General features: G+C 46.4%; 1 protein-coding gene across 5 annotated transcripts in view; it reads right to left on the bottom strand.

The window, feature by feature from the left end:
* The window catches only part of ZNF385B (zinc finger protein 385B), a 281,902-nt gene extending 266,832 nt beyond the window's left edge, over window positions 1-15,070 (bottom strand). For 2 of the 5 annotated variants that reach the window (XM_077319563.1, XM_077319559.1), the window contains exon 1: window positions 14,899-15,070. The gene's annotated coding sequence lies outside the window, so the exon portion shown is untranslated. Of the gene's footprint in view, window positions 1-13,503; window positions 13,628-14,162; window positions 14,529-14,898 lie in introns of those variants that run through there. The other 3 variants (XM_077319561.1, XM_077319560.1, XM_077319562.1) reach the window with 3 other exon arrangements.
* Between the last annotated feature and the right edge of the window lie 357 nt (window positions 15,071-15,427).

The following is a 15,427-nucleotide window of genomic DNA, read 5'->3' as shown; positions in this document are numbered from 1 at the left end:
ACTTTCAGCTAATTACTCCAGGGATTCCCAACCAGTGTTCCCTGGTGTTACGCAACCTTTCCCAGAAGTTCGGATAGCCGCTGATATCACTAGACATCACTGGTGTCCACTACCCCTGCTGCTCTACGGGGCCTAGTCTCTTTCTCCACAACGGAAACTGTAAATCAGGGGTAGTCAACCTGTGGGCCTCCAGATGTTTATGGACTACAATTCCCATGAGCCCCTGCCAGCGTCAACATGACCATATATGTCCTAGCAAAAAAGCCCATTGTATCCCACCAAGGCCTGGGCGGGCATTTTCGGGGTGAGGTGCTAGCGGGCACTCCACTCCTCCTCCTGCCGCCCCCGCAGCCCTACCAAGGCCTGGCAAGGCCATGGCCAGAGCTGCTCGTGGCAGCAAGAGCTCTGGCAGGGGTTCCCTCCCCCCCCCATCCCTACCAGCCCATAGTCTCAGCCACTCTGCCCTCCCTCCCTCCCGGCTCCTGCTTACCGGGCTGGTTCTTCTTCCAAATGGAAGAAGTTGGAGGGGGATGGGCCCAGGGGTGGACGTCCTTCCTGACTGGCCATTCGTTGGATGCACAGCCAATCAGGAATGGGACGGCTGTGACAGCCTACCTGATTGGTGGTTAGATGGTAAGTCCCAGCTCCTCCCAGCACCCTCTTACCATTTTATTTAGAGGTTCCTATATCACCCAATAAATGTTTAATGAATTTTAAAAATATATTTAAAATTAATTAGCTCCCAGGCATTCAGGTAACCCTTCTAGGGCTATCAGGAAACCCCAGAGTTTCACAAAACCCTGGTTGAAAAAGTCTGAACTAACTCAACAGTTTAATGCTTTCTTTAATGTTCTTTCCTTAAAGAAAACCAGCTTTCAGGTCAACCACAGTCGTTTACTCACTAGACATTGGAGGGCTGCTTTTTTACACATGTTTTGCATGCGTGCACAAAAGTACAAATGCATACAAACCTGATATTAAACAATGTTTAATGGCAATGTTCAGAAAACCGTAGGTGAACTTTTCAGTTCATGCTCCTTGTTCAGTACTTCGGGTTTTTTACTTCAATGGATTAACACAGTAACTCCTTCAGTATTTCAAAGTTATTAATAATTATAGTCCATCTCTTCAGTTTGTTGGAATGGAGACTCAGATCAAAGGTCTCTGATCTGCGATCTGAAGCCATCCGTATTTTTTTTAACAAATTATTCCAATTCATGTTGTATCGTCAAGAACAGAAAATAAGCTCTTCTCACAGCTGCCCAGCTAATGAAAAATGTTACAAAATCCTTGAGACATGGCTGGCTTTCACCATGAAAATTTGATATCAGACCTAAAAGTTGTGAGTTTCCAACTGAGAACTTGGCTCATGGGGCCTAATTCTGATTAGAAGTGAAATGGGCAGTGAAGGAAAAGGTTCCTATGGCTTCTTTTTCCCTACCTCCAACCCCTAACATGATCTGAAATGGACCCGGGGGTACCATCTACCTCCCTGGGAGAAACCTGCATAATCCTTTCTCATCCCAATGGCTGGGTTCAAGAGTCTAATCCAGGGGTGGCCACACTGTGGCTCTCCAGATATCCATGGACTACAATTCCCATGAGCACTGGACATCTGGGGAGCCACAGTTTGGCCACCCCTGCAGTCCATAGCATGTAGATAGAGCTGTCTTTTGTTGGGAGGGGTGTTAAGGGAGGGGCTTTCTATCTTTCACACAGAACCACCATGCACCCACGGGGCAAGAATTCCATTTGCTCCTCCCATAACCCTGATCAGGAACAAATAACATAATAAAACACATCTGTTTTATTCTGCGAGCATACTTCTGTGTTGCTTTGTGTTGTGGGGAGAGGAAAGGGAAGGTGATTGTCAAGCTACTTTGAGACTCCTTCTCAAAGTGAAAAGCGGCATATAAGAACCAACTCTTCTTCTTCTTGACTAACCAAATTGTTGAGAGTATATACTTAGCTCCTCTTAAATTTTCTGGTTCTTAATTAAGGTGACCAGATTGTCCCATTATTGGAGGGACATCTGGGGGTACCTGGCAAATTGTACTTATGTTGAAATTAAAAAATATATATTACAATACTATTTTGGCATTCTTTTTGTTCTATGAAACTTTTTGTTGCTCCATATAGCCCAAATTTTTAAATCAAGAACCTCCCCGGTCAATGGTGTCCCGCTTTACCTATGTTGAAATCTGGTCACCTTATTCTTAATTCTATTCAGTTTTGGTTAAGTTTCCTACACCCCTTTTTCATTTTTTTTTTTTTTACTGTTATGGTCCAGATATACTAAAGAGATTTAATGAGCAGTGTCTTCAAGCATGTACAGACAAATACTGAAAGGCCCAACTACATAAGAGATTACTAGTAATAGTGAACACCTAGAGAGTTTAGCCTGACAGTTCAATTGCATTGTTATAAAGCAAACAATAATGTTAATTGCTGGAACTGAACTGCTCAGATTCGTTTACAAGGGCTGTGTATCTACAAAATCTTAGCAGCTCAAGTTCTCTAATGCATTTTTAACTGGTCAATTAACATGTTATTTATAGAAGAAGCCTCCCCCCTCCCCGTCAGTTTTCAGCAAACGTGTGCGAAAAATCACAGTTCCTTGCTGAATGTATAACAACTCTGTTAAAGCTATGTGCTAAAAGTTCAATAAAGTGTTACTTCTTTTGAGATTAAGCAACAATCACGGCAGAAATTCTGATGAGACCGGTCCATGTCAAAGGAAAAGAGCTAATAAAAATATGAGCTTTACAGGACTTGATTAATTGGTTTCAGGATTAGGCTTGGCTTATGTAAGAATATCAGCAGACTGGGGGGGGGCACGTATCTTTAAAGATATGGACGGCTTTATAGCAGTTAAATCCTAATCACAGTTATCCAACATTTTGTGGTCACTCATCTTTCTGAACACTTTGGGAGAAAATAGTGAAATGCATTTTAATGCCAGAATTTCATTCCTTTCCTAACACGGAGAACATTACTGCAGTTAATGATTTGCCCATTTTGTCCTGCAGCTTCCATCAGGTACTATGAAATTAGGGGAGGGAAGGCAGCATGGTCAAGATGGTGTACCGGGGGGGGGGGGGGGGCACAGAGTCCTTCTTGGTGGCCAGGACAAGTTACCAATACAAATAAATAATGCAGGCAGGGGCTCATGGGAATTGCAGTCCATGGGCATCTGGAGAGCCACAGTTGGGCCACCTTTAGTGTAGCTCAATCTCCTCAGATGTTGGAAGCTATTCTTGGCGGTGAAGTGACCATTGGCTCCGTGACCTCTGGGATATGAGTGGGTTATGTAGTGTAGTTCCCCCGCCGCTTGGGGTTATGTTGGATTCCTTTTTAGGCTTTTGAACTTTTATGTATTAGGGGTTTTATCGGGGATTTTATTTGTGCTGTAACCTGCAACGAGCATTATGGGAGTGGCGGGCTAGAAATCCAGCAACAGCAGAAAGAAAGGAAAGGAAAGGAAAGGAAAGGAAAGGAAAGGAAAGGAAAGGAAAGGAAAGGAAAGGAAAGGAAAGGAGGAAAGGAAGAAAGAAAGAAAGAAAGAAAGAAAGAAAGAAAGAAAGAAAGAAAGAAAGAAAGGAAGAAAGGAAGAAAGGAAGAAAGGAAGAAAGAAAGGAAGAAAGAAAGAAAGAAAGAAAGAAAGAAAGAAAGAAAGAAAGAAAGAAAGAAAGAAAGAAAGGAAGGAAGGAAGAAAGGAAGAAAGAAAGGAAGAAAGAAAGGAAGAAAGAAAGAAAGAAAGAAAGAAAGAAAGAAAGAAAGAAAGAAAGAAAGAAAGAAAGAAAGAAAGAAAGAAAGAAAGAAAGAAAGAAAGAAAGAAAGAAAGAAAGAAAGAGCCACTACTTGGAAGGGAGGAAGGCAATGATCATTTTCACTTGCCTTGAAAGCCACTTGTTGGAGTCACCATAAGTCAGTTGCTATTTTATGGCACTTTACATCCATGGTATGAAATTAGAATGCATGTATTTCCCCATTCTTAAAGGAAATATCCATTTGTTACTGCCGGGATTGTTACTTTTTGATCACCACCACTCGATTTTCCCCATTAAACGAAATTAAACATTTTAAAGCAACTTTTGCTATTTAGAACAAAATGTGACACAAGGCATTATCCAGGGGAAGGATTTTTAATTGCTTAGATCTCTTCTTTGTAAGTAAATGGCTCTTGAAAACTGACTGGCTGGATTGTACATAAAATAAATATTTGGACAAGCTTGGGTCTGACTGGCACTGCCAGCCAAGAGAGAAGAGAACAACAGCTTCGTGTGCCAAGCCAATGAGATAGTTTGCCAGAACACGCACACAAGTGTGAACTTACGCAAATTCCATCATCCTCAGTTGGACAGTAATAAAAATGGTAATACAGCAGCAAAGCCCTAGGTAAAATGCGTCAGTGATTCCACACTAAATAGTTATCTTCTAAAATCAACGTCTAAAAGATGAAGGCAGGGGAAGAGTGGGAATCTATTGCCTATTTCACATGAAGCTGCCTTACACTGACTCGGGCCACATAATCTTCTGCATCTTCTGCTTTTAGCTGGAGACACTGGGGATTGAACCTGGGACCTTCTACATACAATACTGGTCCTTTACACTTTAAGACTGCAGCAAGCAGTTGAGGAGCAGATATCTCCCACATCTCCACTGTTTTTGGGTCTCCCAGAAATTCTTAAATATAGACATAGTTTTCAGGCAATGTAAACCACCCTGGAGCAATATGTCCAAGACAGATGGTTCGTTCATTCATTCATTCATTCATTCACTCATTCATTCATTCGTGGAAATGAATGAATGAATGAATGAATGAATGAATGAATGAAATTTTCAGGATTTTTTCCTGATTTTCCTGGGAAAACCTGGATAAATTTGGGAAGCCAAAATGTGCCTCTAAAATATTTTCAGCTTGATATATCCAAATGAACACACCAAGTAATAGCATCTGCATTACTTTAACTGTATTAGCTTCCATTCACAATTCATTATATTTGACATAGCCGTTTAAGGGTTGGTCCTTGGACGTATCTTCAGGAGACTTCCTTCAGGAGACATCTTTCCCGTTTTCTATTTTCATCCGAAACAGCAGAGGTTGCTTTATTGGACATTTGAGATCTGTGTATATTTAATGAATTTTTTACATCCTGCATATGTTTGTGACGTTATGAGATATTAATCATTTCAAGAAGGGCACTTTATCATTTTCCCAATCATTTCAATATGGTTATGAAGTTTTGTGTGACATGAATAGTAAACATGTCGTATTCTTTTATTCACCAGAAAAACGCTTATAAATTGACTACGTGCGAGGTTTGAAGTTGACATGAAACACTTTTTTAAAACCCCAAAGGCTCACTTCCCAATTCGTCTTAATGGGTATCACACAAAGTACAATGGAACTTAAGCATGAAAATGATGCTGAGAGTTTGACACCTTTCTTTACTTCTGAATAAATAATGCGGGGCCAATCTTTGAAACTCAAGAGTATGTTAAGGATAACCTCCTAGTGAACTTCTGTCCATGCCGACACCAGGTAATTCCTTGAAGATGAAGAGTCCCGCCAATACAACAAGACCGTCTCATTTCAAACTGATGCTCTTATTTCTGGATTACAACCACAGAATCCTCAGACCCGTAAAAGCTTACATGGTTCTCTGCTCCTCCGTTTTCTCCTCACAACAACCTTGAGAGATCGATTAGGCTGGGAGCCTGTACCTGGGCCAAGGTTATCTAGCAAGCTTCCATAGCACAGGAGGGAGCTGAACTTGGATCTCCCACCCAGGTCTCACTATTACACCACACTGGCTATCAAAAACGCTTTGACTTGCAAAGAAGTCTTACAAAATATATACACTTCTTTCTATTTTTTTTTTACCTCAGTTCAGTTTATGTCATCCAAGATTCCATGATGGTTTTCATATTTACCTTTACTGACCGTGTGAAGGAAATGGGGGGGGGATCAAAATTATCGAGTTCAAAATAAAAGAAACAAAATTGCCCGTGAATCCACATTTAAAGAGAGTCAACGTCGTTCTTAATTTTCAGAAAGGCACAAACAGTAATGTTAAGCAGCCCCCTCAAATTTCTTAAGTCATGACACCAAAATTATGGAATTCCCTCCCCAAGGAGATTCATCTGCCCACCTCAAATGATGGTCTTCCCCCAGTAGCTGAAGAAATTTCCAGTTAGATTTGACATAGCCTCCATCTCCCAACAGGTTTAATCACCATTTTTAAGCATTTTATAACATTTTTTAAAGCTTGTTTTAATAGTCTGGACTTTGGGAACCCTAAGTTGAATGGAAAGGCAACAAAAAAATATTTTAAAGGGAAAAAAATGAACTTATACATTAGAACAGCGGTCCCCAACCTTTTTACGGTTGAGAACTGCCTCCGGGGGTGGGGTTTTCACCAGCAGGGGATGCTAACGTGCATGCACAGCAGCTCCGCACATGCGCAGTTTTCGCCAGCAGGGGGCGCTAATGCGCATGTGCGGCAGCTCCACACATGCGCATTTGTGTCCGCCGGCCGCGCATGCCTCTTCCCCACCCTCTTGCAACAAGCAGCTCGCCAGGCCGCAAGCGAAGCGGCTGCTTTAGCGGCCGCTTCGCTCACGGCCCGGTGAGCTTCTTGCTGTGTGGGGGGGGGGGAGGCAGGCACGGCCGTTGCTGGCCCGTTACCAAGGCCTTCACGGCCTGCTACCGGGCCGCAGACTGGGCGTTGACAAACCCTGCATTAGACGTTCTCTCATGGGTTTTTGTGATGAAGGAGGAGGAGGGGGAGGAGGAGTTGGCTCTTATATGCCGCTTTTCTCTACCAGAAGGAGGTTCAAATTGGCTTACATTCACCTTCCCTTTCCTCTCCCCACAACAGACACCCTGTGAGGTGGGTGAGGCTGAGAGAGCCATATTCCTGCTTGGTCAGAACAGTTTTACCAGTGCTGTGGTTCTTATATGCCACTTCCCTCTACCCGAAGGGGTTTCAAAGCAGCTTAAAGTCCCCTTCCCTTTCCTGTCCCCACAACTGACACCTGGTGAGGTAGGTGAGGCATCCTGCTTCCAGTAGTACTTTGGTTATTGACATCTAAGGTATCAACTTCCTATAAGGATTGTCCTGGAGGGGGTGGGGAAATATTACTGGCTGTACCCAATCACTATCTTAAAAATATTGAAAAGTTACTACAATTTATTCTCAGGGCACGTGTTGACAAAAGCCTTCTCCCAAAGGTATCAGGCACCTTAAGCTTGCTGATTTTGTTTAAAATATTTCTATGCTGCCTTTCCTCCCAAATAGGACCCCCAAATTAGCACGCATCATATATAAATTTAATAAAAAAAACATAAACAGCACCAAAACTAAGGGGGGGGGAGTATGCCAAACAAATCAGAAATCCTTCATGCACTGGCAGGAGAGAACAATAAAGAAAGACAGACTGATCTCTGTGGGGAGGGAGCTTTTTGACCACCACCAAGGAAGGCCCTATCTTGGGTTGCCCCCCATCTAGCCTCAGGTAACAGAAGCACCACAAGCAGAGAACCACAGCAGACAGGTAGGTTCACATAGACCAGTGGTTCTCAACCTGGGGGTCGGAACCCCTTTGGGGGGTCGAATGACCCTTTCACAGGGGTCATGGCAGGGCAATCAGCTTGGCTGTGGGGAGCACAATCCATACAACAGCCTTGCAGGGTAGATCGAGATAGAGCGTTCGTCTGTCTGGAGCAGCGGGAAAGAGCGAGATCGGCATGGTGGGACAAGAGGCAGAATTGAACTGAGAAACCCCGGAAGAAAACCAATTTATATACAATCATGAACAATGGATCTTCACACCATTGGTCGGTTTTGGTTTAATTCCTGTCAAAGAACACTTGCATAGTTTTATGGTTGGGGTCACCCAGGGCCGGATTTTCCTATAGGCTAACTAGGCTTCAGCCTAGGGCCTCAAGATCAAGAGAGGCCTATATTCAAATTGTTACCAAAATTAAAATTACACTATTACACCAATCACAACATGTTTCGTTTAACATATTTATATATATCACAGTAATGATGTATTTTTTTTATCTCTCATGTAATTTACAAACTTAAAAATGGGAGGTGAAAGGGCCACATAAGTGGAATAGCCTAGGGCCTCTTTTCATATAAATCCGGCCCTGGGGTCACCACAACATGAGGAACTGTATTAAAGAGTCGCGGTATTGGGAAGGTTGAGAACCACTGACATAGAAGATTAAGACTCCAATTACACTTAACGAAATCTTCATGTTTGCTGGGGAACAAAAAGTCAACTTTGCATCACTGACATAGAATCATAGGGTTGGAAGGGACCTCCAGGATCATCTAGTCCAACCCCCTGAAGAATGCAGGGAGTTTTGACACACACCTTCACGTGTACAAACGACACCACAGAGCCCCTTAAGGCTTCATTGTGAAACTTCATGTAGCCATGTAAGTAACATGATTTTCACAATGGAGTCAATAGCATCTTGAGGACATGAAAAATGCAACAGGTGTGCATGTGCACCAAAGCTGCTGCTCCCTGTGTGCCAGGGTCACAAACGGAAAAGGGACAGTGTGCATCTGAGAAGCACAAATGTCCCATCACACGTGTGATATAATGTCCACGTACAATTCCCCCCAAAACATGAGAACTTCGTAATGTGTGGATGCAGAAGCACATGCTAGTAACACATGGTAGTGTGTTCACACTGTGACTATTAGTGCATCTTCACACACATGTGATTTATGGACCACAAGAATGAAAAAAGGGCAATGCACATGTTCTGTTAGTAACCGAGCATGCACACGGCTCATTGAGCATGCGTGAGGACCACATGCTGCATAAGTGTGAAGGTCCCCTTCGATCAGGGATTCCCAACCAGAATTAAGATGGCCACTGACATCACTAGAGCCCCCTGTTGCCTTACAGCAGTGGTCCCCAACCTTTTTATCACTGGGGACCAGTCAACGCTTGACAATTTTACTGAGGCCCGAGGGGGGGGGGTAGTCTTTTGCCGAGGGACGTCGCTGCCACTGTCTGAGCCCCTGCAACACTTGCTTTCCCACCAGTGCCCCTGACTTCCTGTCTCCCGCTGGGGGGCGCTGCCAGCAGCAGCTGCGCAATGCCACGCCTAGGGGGAGCCCCAGCCATGGCGGCTGCTGGAGAACACCAAAGGTGAGCCGGAGGCAGAGTAGCAGGGCAGCCCCCAAGGCAGCAGCCGGGGAGGAGGATGAAGAGGAGCTGCAGCATGGTACCGACTGATCTACGAACCGGTACTGGTCTCCAGACCAGGGGTTGGGGACCACTGCCTTACAGGTCTAATCTCTTTCTCCACAATAGAAAGAGTAAATGATTGATGGATTGATTGCCCAGCTCCCGCATCTTACTTCCAAGACTACTTCTCTGATGGGGCTTCCCACCACTTCCAGGGTTTCGCGAAGCCTGAAAAATATTTCAAAAGTTCTTCCATGGTCAAAGGGTTTCAAAAGGCTGTCTTAGATCTGCGGGTTCCTTGGACAGCAAAAGTGACAAACGAAGAAATACTACAGCACATGAAGCCTAACATATCACTGTAAGGCAAAATGGCAAAACTCCGGCACACTTACTTTGGCCATAGCATGGGATCCAACTCAATGGAGAGAGCAATTATGCTAGGATTGGTCAGTGAAAAAGGAAACGAGGCCGACAAAGATCGCAGTGGTTAGACATGATCAAAATGGATACTGCATGGCTGAGGGAGGTGGTTAGGGATCATGGCAGCAGCTGTGCCATGGGATCTCCAAGAGTCAGACATGACTGAATGGCTGACAACAGCAACAACAAAGATATTGGGGCTGTGCATTTGCATGTCCTGCCAAGGTTTGAGAAATGAAGAGGATGAAGGATGCCCCGCCGTTACTTGTGCAGCACAAGTAACAGCACCAATTGTGCTCTGCTCGGCCCCACAAATCCTTAAACTGGGCCTGTGTGGATGGAGACTAGTCAGCAACACTGAGTGGAAGCCCACCTCAAACCTGGGGCAAGTGTTTGTAAAAACAGCGGGGAAGAAGCGTTTGTGATGAAGAAACACAAGAATATGCTCTCCACAAAGTCCCCCTTTTCTCTATTAATTTAAACCAGCGGTTCTCAACCCGGGGTCGCATCCCCCTGAGGGGTCACTTGGCCTTTCCTGGGAGGTTGCAGCGGCGGCATGATGCTGGCCTCCTCCACGCCGCCTTGGAGCTCTGGCCACTGCCTCCGCCTCTCCTGTGACACTGGCCTACTCAGCACCACCTCTGTAAGCTCCGAAACGGTGAGGAAGAGGCCAGCGCCATGCCGCCACCTCTCTGGCTGCCTCTGCTGTGGCTCCATAACCCCTACAGCGGGAGTGATGGCGGTGTGTGCACATGCGCACTGCCACATGAGCGCGCGCACAAGCAGGTGAGCACACACACCACTGCCACTGCCACCACTGCCCCTGCTGTAGGGGTCGCGGAGTGGCGGCGGTTGAGAACTGCTGATTTACACAGTTTACAGTCCAGCTGCACATAACCACACTTGACGAACGCCCAACCCTTCCTTCCGACAGCACTTCCATTTTTCAAATGGCAATTTCACTGATCCGCATTCAACTTTTTCACATGCATAGAAAGCGTACTTAGAAATTTTCCCTATTCAGAATCATGGAGTCCTACTAAACTAGGAATGTGAGCATTCCAAGATGAATTTTAAAAAGGCACATGAAGCTGCCTTACACTAAATGAGACTCTTGGTCCATCAAGGTCAGTATTGTCTACTCAGACTGGCAGCCTCTCTCTAGGGCAGACTTTCTCCGACAGGGTTTGTGAAACCTCGGGGTTTGTTGACGGCCCTGGAAGGGTTTCCCGAATGGGTGGAAGTTAATTTTCCATATATTTTTTAATTTGTTAAAAATGTATTGGGTGACATGACCATATATGGTCATGTTGGGTGACCATATATGGTCATATATGGACCATATATGGTCATGTTGACCTCTCCCCCCCTCTCCAAATGGCCAATGATGGGCCTAGAGGGGGCGGGAATGGAAGTGGCCCGGGTGGGCATGTACCCAGCTGTGTTTCCCTACCATATACTGCATGATCGTGCCACTTCTGGGATTTCTTAAAGCCTGAAGCATGCATTAACCACCACCACCACCAAAGTTAGGAGGAGGAACAATGAAAGAACAAATACTCTATTCGCCCTCCTGCACTGATTGTACACTACTGATGTGCTGGCGGCCACCTTGCTGAGGGTATAAAGGGAACACTTTTTCTGAGAGCCTGGGAGATAAAAGTGGGAGAGCTTCTGGAATTCTGGACCTCCTGATGGCACCTGGGTTTTGGCCATTATATGACAGAGTGTTGGACTGGATGGCCCATCATCCAACATGGCTTCCCTTATGTTCTTAAGAGATGCGCAGGCAAACAAGCAGCGAGCCATCTAGCTGACAAGTGAGAAGGAAGCCAATCTCTACTAGTCACTAAGCACATCAGATGCTGTTTCCACCATCTGGGACAGAGTCCTCAGGGAACACTAAGGCATAGCATCAGAAGCTGTGTTGAAGGCACTAGATAAAGAGATTATTCTCTCCCTCATCAACATCCTGGGCTGATTCTGCACTTACTTTGTTTTTTCCGTTGTGGATCCTGCGGAATTCAGATAGATTTGAACTCGCGTCTTCCTCTATTCCCCCCTCCATGAAAACAAAAATTGTTCTGCACTTGATTAGGGAAGCTCAGAACAGGGAGGGGTACCAATTGCAGCAGGAGTCTCTTTCTTTTTTTTTCTTGAAAAAAGAGGATTGGAGACCACAGAGGAGAGGGAAATAACAAGAAGAAAATCTCTGCTGAGAGAAGTTAGGGCTTCTGGAGCGCAGCTGCTTTAAGGGAAGCCTTGTAGCCGGGAACTAGAAAGTCTTTGAAATGACACCCTGGCCAATCAGGGAAGACTGCTTTGCGACAGTGTTGGAGACACGAGGCAGCAAGTTAATTCGCAAAAAGCAAAAATCTGCACATTTACTCATGGCAGTTTTTGAAATATCGAGGCTTATATCCAGTCCAGGATACCACGACTCAATCATGCAAGTTGCAGAGGGAAAATCTGAAGCGCCCCTAATCAAAATGGAAATAGAATTCAGTGTCGACTGCAGGGATTTAGTCGTTCTGGGAGTGGGTAAATGCTTCGCGCAGACAACATCCTGGATAGCACAATAAGAGTGGGAATGAATACAAACGCAGTTAACAAAATTGAACCTGCAGTGATAACATAGGGAACCTGAGTCGATTCTGAAACCAAAGCAGGGGTGGGGAAGGACTGCACACCTGTAAATTAAACTGCTGCCTAAATGCCCCGTTTGAGAGAATTCTTCACTGTAATTTTCTCACGATGAGGTAATTTAAGCAAAATTTATCATCCATCCTGCCCACAGTGGAAAGAGCAGTCTACAAAATGTAATCCAAGGAGACAAACAATGAAACCACGGATACCTCCCTACAGTGGCCAAAGTCTGAGAGACAGACCACACAAGGCACGACTTCCTCATGAATCCATAGTTATGAGGAGTTTTAGGAACTAAAAAAAAAAAAGGGGGGGGAGAAAGAGCATATATTTTCTAGTTCCTTCTCTAAGCAGCCAACTCAAGAAGACTCCAGAAGGTTCTGCCTTATGACGGTTTACTAGCCAGACGTGTGCTAAGCAGGGATCCAAGGTCAGCGTGTCGTAATACCCTCTATCCAATCATTCGAGCTTCTCACCAGAACTCTCTTTTCCATCCTCAAAAAAGTCTCCCCAGGAACACTTGCCATGTTTCATGATATCATTTCGTCCACCAGATCAACATAACACTTTTTATGGGGAAGGGCGGGGGGGGGGGAATTACCCAAGCATTGTGATTTACAAACCAAGGCATGTGGTGATTAATTTATCTACAAATGCCTGGATAGAAATCTCCTTAACAGATCGTTTTTTTATCCCTCTCTGTTCCTATCGAGTAAAGCTAACATGGCAACAAAGGGAATTCAAAATAAGGCACGCGTCGGCTTTAGCGACAGATAAACATTTCTAAATTTATCCTGTGCTTTTTTGTCAACCCTTGGCCAGCAGCCAAGGTTCGCTCTATTGAATTGATTATAAGGTTACAAATCCTCCCTGAGCTTCAGACCTTTCTTGACAACACAGCTTGGAGGGGAAGGAGGAGAAAAAGATTCTCTGCTGGAAATCTCCTATGAATTAGTGCATTTTAGAAAATGAGAAGACACTATTACCAGATAATCCCACACAGAGAGCTGCATCAGCTGTTCTGGAAGGTCCCTTGTGCTTCTAAGCATTTGTTGGTGGTTGTTCCCCCCCCCCCCCCCCGTTCAGAAGTATAATGTGATCATCCACTGAGCGAGGGGGAGAGGCATGTCGTTTCCCTTCAAGCACAGCTAACGCGATTTGTAAATAAATAAAAATGCAAGAAGCATTCCTCCTCACTCATCAAAAGAGCCCTACCGGATCAGGCTGGCCGTCCACCTAGTCCAACATCCCACCTCACGAACAGCCAAAAAGCATCCAAACCCAACAGTTCCGAAAAGAGCATCAATTGCGGGGCAGACCTGCTGTTAGTTCCGTCACTCGCCTTCCGAAAAAAGCTCGGGATGTCTACCGCTCACACCTCTGCGCTGTAATTAGATCATGGTGGATGAGTCCTTAAAGTAGGCTAATTCCTGGTTTGCTTAAGAAGGTCCCTCGTCCCAGGGCACTTCCTCCAAGGAGGGAGGAGGGGAGAGAGAGAGAGAGAGAGAGAGAGAGAGAAATTCCTGAGAAAACCTGGATAAATTTGGGAAGCCAAAATGTGCCTCTAAAATATTTTCAGCTTGATATATCCAAATGAACACCCCTAGTAATAACAACTGCATTACTTTAACTGTAGTGGAGAAAGAAAGAAAGAAAGAAAGAAAGAAAGAAAGAAAGAAAGAAAGAAAGAAAGAAAGAAAGAAAGAAAGAAAGAAAGAAAGAAAGAAAGAAAGAAAGAAAGAAAGAAAGAAAGAAAGAAAGAAAGAAAGACTTTTAAAGCATTTCTGTCCACTCGACAGAAATCTAAAAACGCACCCTAAAGCAAACATTTCCCCCCCCCCCTTCCTTCGCCTTCAAAAAAAAAGCTCTCGTACCTTTCCGAGACCCCACCAGGTCATGCAAACCTGATGCCTCTGCAAAGACACTGACCTCGGCAGCCAAATATGCGGCGTCCCCTACAGACTCGACACCTGCTGCGCGTTACATACCCCGAAGAAGCCCTCCGAGAAGGGCAGCACGTGGGGACGGGGCGCGAAAGCGCCGGAGAGCGCAGTCAATGGCAAGCGCAAGAGCCGCTCCAGCACCAAAGGAACCGGCATTCTCGTAGGCGCGCACACGCGCAAAGCACCACAAATAGCATGGGATGGGATGGGATGGGAGGCACTAGAGGAGTCGCGTTTCCTGCTCCGCGCGGGCGAACTGGCGCTGCAAAAGCGCGCGACCCCCAAGACGCGCGGAACGAGGAGCGCCACTTCGTCCGGAGCGCTGATGTCGCCTCGCCCTCGCAACCCCCCAATCCGGCGAGGGGCCTGAGGAGAGCCGCCAACTTCGCTAACGCGACCCCGCCTCCCTCGGACGATGCCGCCCGCCTCTTGGCTGCACGAACCAGAGCCGGCATTCCAGGCCGGAGCAGGTTCACTCCGGCTTGCGAGGCCAGAAACGCGGGCAGCAAAGCCCCGCGGGACGCAGCGGAGCAGACTTGGTAGGAAGCGGGGAGAGAAGCGTGCACGCCCATGCTGCAAGCCAGGCGGACGGAGTGATACTGAGAGAGAGACAGAGTCGCCCAGCCCGCCTTCAACAACTGCAAGGAACTGAAAACTTCAGACTCGCCTCGCCAAGCGTCCTCCGTCTCCCGCCCGGAGCCAGCCTTGTTGGCATGCGGCTTGCGAGGCTATTCCCGCCTTTCTTTTCCCTTCCCTCGGCCAGGCCGCCGCGCGCCGCTGCCGCCTCCGGGCTCCTGCCGCGCTCTGGAGGGAAACGGAGCGCCCCCAGCCGCCCTGCAGCGAGCCATTCGCGAGGCTCCCCCCCCCCCCCCCCCCGGAGTCGCTGCGCGCGTGCCTGGGGCTCCGCGCGCTCCCGCGCCGTCCGCACGCGACGAATCCAGATGAGCCCTGCTTGCCGCCTCGCGCTAACCCTCGGAACGCATGCGCCCTGCCGGCCCCTGAACGACCCTCCCCAGCCAGGTGTGGAGGGAAAGGACGCGAGTGGGTCAGGAGCGCAGGGAAGGTGTTTTCCTGCTCTTGACAGCATCCCGCCTTACTGATCATTGCCTTGGCAGGGAAGAATCTTGCAGTGGCTTAGCCTGGCATGATCCCCCCATACATACACCTTAGAATCATAGAAGAATCATAGAGTTGGA

Source organism: Paroedura picta, chromosome 2 (genome assembly GCF_049243985.1).
Source record: "Paroedura picta isolate Pp20150507F chromosome 2, Ppicta_v3.0, whole genome shotgun sequence".
Classification (NCBI taxonomy): domain Eukaryota; kingdom Metazoa; phylum Chordata; class Lepidosauria; order Squamata; family Gekkonidae; genus Paroedura; species Paroedura picta.
The sequence above is the reverse complement of the archived record's forward strand: the minus strand, read 5'-3'. Positions and strand labels throughout refer to the sequence as shown.